Source organism: Apodemus sylvaticus, chromosome 14 (genome assembly GCF_947179515.1).
Source record: "Apodemus sylvaticus chromosome 14, mApoSyl1.1, whole genome shotgun sequence".
Lineage (NCBI taxonomy): Eukaryota > Metazoa > Chordata > Mammalia > Rodentia > Muridae > Apodemus > Apodemus sylvaticus.
In genome coordinates this window covers 67,227,951-67,234,913 of record NC_067485.1, presented here as the reverse complement: position 1 = coordinate 67,234,913, position 6,963 = coordinate 67,227,951, and positions in this window count along the sequence as shown.

Genomic DNA, 6,963 nt, shown 5'->3' with positions numbered 1-6,963 from the left:
TCTATTGATTTCTTCCGCAGGGTGACGAACAGCATTCCCTTAGAATCAAGGAGCCCTCAGCCATGACTGAAGGCCGCAGTGTCTTCTGTCTTCTGCAGTTGCGCTGTGCTCGCGTTCATGTCCTCACCCATCCCTCCCACGAATGTGTGCTAAGAGCCCGTCCTGTGCCGGGCCCTGTGCTGAGAATTGATGACTCAAAGCTTAGGACAGATGTTTCCTGCTTTCAAGGAGTGGATGGACTTCCTGGACATGTAGCCCGCAAGCCAGGATAAAGATGGCTATAGCTGTGAGCAGAGAGGGTTTCCAGCAGCATTTGGCACAGAGGAAGTAATGCCGGAGGGAGTAATGCCGCATTCTACTTGGAGAAAGTGCCTAGAGAAAGGTTGGGCAGGAGAAGAACTTATAGTGAGCGCTGCTGCAGGATGCCTGCAACACGTCTCAACTCTTCTGCAAGAGCGACCCAGCGGCGCATCCAGCTCACTCTGGGAGATGGTTTCCATGCCTTTGTCCTGTTTGATGTTAGCTGTGTGGCTTCTGTTTAGTTTTTCCACTCAGCAGTTAAGTGGAAGTGAAATGTGTTTGTCTGGCTTCTGCCCAAGGAAAAGTGAGGAAAGTAAATTGGTAAATGAAAGCACACACACACACACACACACACATATATATGTGTATATATATATATATAGATAGATCTAGCTATAGATCTACATATATATAAAATAAACTTTTAATTTAATTGCAATAATTATATGAAAGTTAGTTTTGCTTTATGTGTATGAGCATTTGGCTGAAATGTATGCTTGTGTAGCAATGCATACCTTGTTCCCTGGGGGGCCAGAAGAGGGTGTCAAGACTTCCCTTGAAACTGGAGTCGCCATGAGTCAAGTGGGTGCTGAGAATCAAACCAAGTTCTTCACAAGAGCATCCAGTGCTCCAAACTGTTGGGCTGTTTCTCTAGCCCACTTGCACTGATTTGAAAATTCATTTTTCTTAGTCTAAAATTATCTTCTAATTTTTTAGGTTTATTAGCCATTTAGATGATGGCAATACGAATGAAACATTGTTGTTTTTTTTATTATTATCTCCTTCACCTCCTGCTCTCCCCCATCTCCCAGACACAAAGCTATTAGTTTGATGGATATCTTTCTGAGTCTTAAATTTATATGAATATCTAAAACTACAACAATTTAAAGCAGAGATGAGATTGTGTCTGTGAGAGTTAGCCACAGTGTCCGCACCGAGCTGCTTCTGTCTTTTTCCAGCTCTGTTGACCGTGGACAGTCTTACCACAGATTTCAAAGGAGATACCTTTCCATTCCCTCAGGCAAAGATAACGCTGCTGGGAGTCAGGAGGAAGAGCTGGAGAGGTCCAGACCCAGCTCAGAGAATGGATGGCCTTGGGCTTTCTACATTTCTTTTCCGTGTTGTGTTTTCTTCTGAATCACCAGCCTTTTGTATGTGTCAGTTCTGAAGGTTCTTTATCCGTTACATCTAAGTCTTACTTATTTTTCTTAATGCTCATACTGAGTGGTGTGTGTGTGTGTGTGTGTGTATGTGTGTGGTGTGCACATGTACATGTGGACACACATGCAAAAAAATCCTTTTGTACGGGTTTCTATGAGCGGCTGAGGCAGCACTGGAGTGGATGTTTCCAGGGCTGCTTACTTACCACTCTATGGATTGACATCAGCCTCTTACAGACTCTTCTCTCCCCTCTGCATCTGTCTCCTGCTCATTTACTCCTCCACCACAAACTTACTGTCTTAGCTCATTTCTTGGTTGCTGTGATAAATACATTGGCTGAAACAGCTTAAGGGGGAAAGAGTTTATTTTGTCTCACGGTTTGAGGATATCATCCATGGGAAGCTATGGCGGCAGGAACTTGAGACAACTGTCACATTCCATTCACAATCAGAAAGCAGAGAGAGAAAGAGAGAGAGAGAGAGAGAGAGAGAGAGAGAGAGAGAGAGAGAGAGAGAGAGAGAGAGAGAGAGAGAACTGCTATGGTCAGCTGGCTTTCTCATCATATTGAGTCTGGAAACCTGGATGGCACAGTACATAATAGGCAGGTTTTCCCATCTCATTGCTGTGAAGAAACACCATGACCACAGCAAAGTATTGTAAAGGAAAGCATTTAGTTGTGGCTGGCTTTCAGGTTCAGAGGTTTAGTCTGTATTATCATGGCTAGAAGCATGGCAGCATGCAGGCAGGCATGGCGCCGGAGAGGGACCAGAGAATTCTACATCTGGATTGACAGGTATCAGGAGAGAGAGAGAGAGAGAGAGAGAGAGAGAGAGAGAGAGAGAGAGAGAGAGAGACTGGGCCTGGCTTGGGCATTGGAAACCCCAAAGCCTACCCCCAGTGATACACTTCCACCAACCAACAAGGGCACACCTATTCCAATAAGGCCACACCTTCTAATGCCACTCCCTAAGCATTCAAATGACTCTATGGGGGGCATCCTTTTTTATTTATTTACTTATTTTATTGAATATATTCATTTACATTTTAAATGTTATACCCTTTCCTGGTTCCCCCTTCAAACCCATTCTCCCACCCCTGCCTCCAAGAAGATGCCCTTCTGTCCAACCCACTCCCACCTACCCCTGCCTTGATGTCCCCATGCTGGAGCATCTATCAAGCCTTCATAGGACCCAGGACCTCTCCTCCCACCAATGCCTGACAAGGTATTCCTAGGCCACAATTGTGGCTGGAACCATGTGTACCTCTTGGCTGATGGCTTAGTCTCTGGGAGCCCTGGGGATTCTGGTTGACCAGAATCATCGTTCTTCCCATGGGGCTGCTGAAAGGGTTAACTCGGGAACTTTGCCTCCCAGAAGGGCAAGTGTTTCCCCTCCCAGAAGAGAGAGGCTAAATTACATTCCTCAGACCACAGAGAGGTCCCTGCTCCTAGGAAAGTCCCAGAGTCCGTTGGCCACCTTCCTCATCCCCAAATAACAAATTAGTTTAAATGTAACATTTTTCTGACAATTACATGGTGTCGGCCCTGAGAACTGTATAAAAGGCCTGCACAGCCCAGCAGGCGTGGTCATTCTGTCTCCATGTGCAGGGCGGCCCCAGAATGCTGGATATTAAATAAAAATCCTCTTGCTTTTTGCATCGATTCCTGTCTCCACGTGGTCCACTCAGGGGGTCTCTCCGGTAAGTTAAGACTCCCCCCAATCTTACACTGAAAACTCCTTCAGCTCCTCCAGTCCTCCAACTCCTCCATTTGGGACCCCATGCTCAGTCCAATGGCTGGCTGCTACCATCTGCCTCTGTATCTGTAAGGCTCTGGCAGGGCCCCTCAGGAAACAACCATAACAGGCTCCTTTCAGCAAGCACTTCTTGCCATCCATAACAGTGTCAGGGTTTGGTGACTGTTTATAGGATGAATCCCCAGGTAGGACAGTTTCTGGGTGGCCTTTCCTTCAGTCTCTGCCTCATACTTTGTCTCCATAATTGCCCCTGTGAGTATTTTGTTCCCTTTCTCAGAAAAAACAAAGCAACCCCATTTTGGTCTTCTTTCTTCTTGAGCTTCCTGTGGTCTGTGAATTGTAACTTGTTTATTTTGAGCTTTTGGGCTAATATCCACTTATCAGTGAATGCATACCATGTATGTTCTTTTGTGATTGAGTTACCTCACTCAGGATAACAGTTTCTAATTCCACCCATTTACCCTAAAAATTTCATGAATTCATTGCTTTTTATAGTTGAGTAGTACTCCATTATGTAAATATATCACATTTTCTCTATATGGGGGGCATTCTTATTCAAACCACCACAACAATACAGGCATGGCCAGAGGCTAATCATCTAGACAATCTCACATAACTACTCCCAGAGGTTTACCTCCTAGGTTATTCTAGATCCTGTCAAATTGATAATCAAATTAACCATCACAGTTATTAAACAACTGACAATGTGTCAGGGGTAGTGTGAGTATATACGGTTAGTTAAACTTGTTTTAATTCTGACTAAAAATAATGGCCCTTCCAGCTTACCCAATCCTAAACTGATTCGGTTTTTATCATCTTGGAACAAACTGTGTTATCGATTGAGAAAATGCTTCTGTCAGATTAGCATGTAGGGGTTGCGTCCTTACTCGGCTTGCGGTGATTGACCTGACCATGACAGCAGAGGAATGAAAACATGATGGACATACAGACTCAAGAACATAGAGGAGCTGGAATCATTTGGGCTGAGATCTCTGAAGGAGAAACCACAGCACTGAGGGAGCTAAGTGCATTAATATACACACTAAATAGGAAGGCAGGATTATTGCATATGGATGAATAAAAGTAGGTACAAACTCTGTAGGGAAGCAGACTTCAGGCTGTAAATATCTGGGGTGAGTCATGGGGGGAAAGCTATGGTGGACATTCTCTGCACACACTGGCAGTGTCCGCACGTGGACCAGATGTGCCTAGCCATCTCTCTGAGCCTCACCCTTTGCCATTTGCCCATGGATCTGAGGCTATGGTCTTTACCACAACTATAGCCATGTCAATAACATATTTACTCACACACACTCAGGGCTTCCTCTGTTCCTCACAGGGAGACAAGGCTGTGGGCATTTTTTTGGAGTAATGGTTGATACGGGAAAGTCTGCACATTGTGGGTGGTGCCACGCCTGGGGAAGTGGTCTTGGGAAGAACAGGAAAGTGTGACTGAATGGGAACCTGGAGCCCAAGCCAATAAGCAGCATTCCTCCATGGCCTCTGCTTCAATTCCTTCCTCCATATTCCTCCCTTAGAGTTCCTGCCCTGACTTCCCCTCATGATGATCTGTAACCCGTAAGATGAGGGACCTCTGACCAAGCCAGCTCAATCAGTCAGCAGGTTCTCCAGGGTAGGAGTGAGGATTAAAAAGAAAAGAGACAATTAGAGAACATTGCAGCATGACCTCAGTCAATTCTGAGACTGAAGGGCAGGTTTAATTTTTTTTCCCAATCTGCTTTTATACCATTTTAATTACATGCAAGTATTTAGGGTGAATATTATAATGAGGATCAAGCAAGACAAAAGTCAAGGAACAACAAGACAGTAAATACATAGCCCTGCCATCACTCCTGCGATTGCTGTTTCTAAGGATGATCAAGATGTCTTAGCCTACTTCTTTGTCCTAGCCTAAAATCAGATTTCTGCCTGGGCTTACTTCTTTTTTTTTCTTTTTCTTTTTTTTCTTTATTTAATTTTTTTTATTCGATATAATTTATTTATATTTCAAATGATTTCCCCTTTTCTAGCCCCCCCACTCCCCGAAAGTCCCTTAAGTCCCCTTCTCTTTCCCTGTCCTCCCACCCACCCCTTCCCACTTCCCTGTTCTGGTTTTGCCGAATACTGTTTCACTGAGTCTCTCCAGAACCAGGGGCCAGTCCTCCTTTCTCCTTGTACCTCATTTGATGTGTGGATTATGTTTTGGGTATTCCAGTTTTCTAGGTTAATAACCACTTATTAGTGAGTGCATACCATGAGTCACCTTTTGAGTCTGGGTTACCTCACTTAGTATGATGTTCTCTAGCTCCATCCATTTGCCTAAGAATTTCATGAATTCATTGTTTCTAATGGCTGAATAGTACTCCATTGTGTAGATATACCACATTTTTTGTATCCACTCTTCTGTTGAGGGATACCTGGGTTCTTTCCAGCATCTGGCAATTATAAATAGGGCTGCTATGAACATAGTAGAGCATGTATCCTTATTACATGGTGGGGAATCCTCTGGGTATATGCCCAGGAGTGGTATAGCAGGATCTTCTGGAAGTGAGGTGCCCAGTTTTCTGAGGAACCGCCAGACTGATTTCCAGAGTGGTTGTACCAATTTGCAGCCCCACCAGCAGTGGAGGAGTGTTCCTCTTTCTCCACACCCTCTCCAACACCTGCTGTCTCCTGAATTTTTAATCTTAGCCATTCTGACTGGTGTAAGATGAAATCTCAGGGTTGTTTTGATTTGCATTTCCCTAATGACTAATGAAGTTGAGCATTTTTTAAGATGCTTCTCCGCCATCCGAAGTTCTTCAGGTGTGAATTCTTTGTTTAACTCTGTACCCCATTTTTTTAATAGGGTTGTTTGGTTTTCTGGAGTCTAACTTCTTGAGTTCTTTATATATATTGGATATTAGCCCTCTATCTGATGTAGGATTGGTGAAGATCTTTTCCCAATTTGTTGGTTGCCGATTTGTCCTCTTGATGGTGTCCTTTGCCTTACAGAAACTTTGTAATTTGTCGTGGCCTATCGTCAGATTCCTGCCAAGTAGCCCATTTCCTTGTCCTTGGCCAATGTCAGACTCCTGCCAAGCGGCAGGTACCCCAAAAAGCTCTCCACACCCTCCCCACAAGTTTGTTAGGGTTTTATCATAGCAACAGAAACAAACTAGAACACTCCTCGAGTTTCTTAGTTAGCATTCCTAAGAGAGAGAGTCTGATGGGCCAATGGGACTCCAGGTCTTAGGTACATTGCTGGGTGTTCTACCACCCTGAGCCCTTTGTTCAGAGGACCTGGCTGAAGAAGGGTGGAGGAATTGGACACAGCAGTCTTTTCCAGCCTGCTGTAAAAAGAATCTGTCCAGAACATTCTGTAAAAATGTCCAGGTTTCACTATGCATTTGTATCATTTCCCAGGGGACATTTATTTTGCGGGGACTCAGTAGGGTATTCTGATGTCACCTTCCCCTGGACCTGCTCTGCCCTGCTGGTGCTTGCTGACCCCTGCAGCTCCATGACTTCTGTAGTTCTCCCCCTGCAGTGTCTCCAACATCTCTCATTCATCTCACTCTTCCTTTATCTTTCCTTTCCTTTCTCCAAGGACAGTGTTGTCCACACTTCAGCTTTATTGTACCGTGCGTGCAGTTTACACCTCTGGCCTTTGCTCTGTTGTTATTTATAGGTTTGTTCTCTCTGTTGGACTATGAACACGTTCAGAGCAGGCAGCCCTGTCATTCCTTGCTACTCCAGAATACCTCAT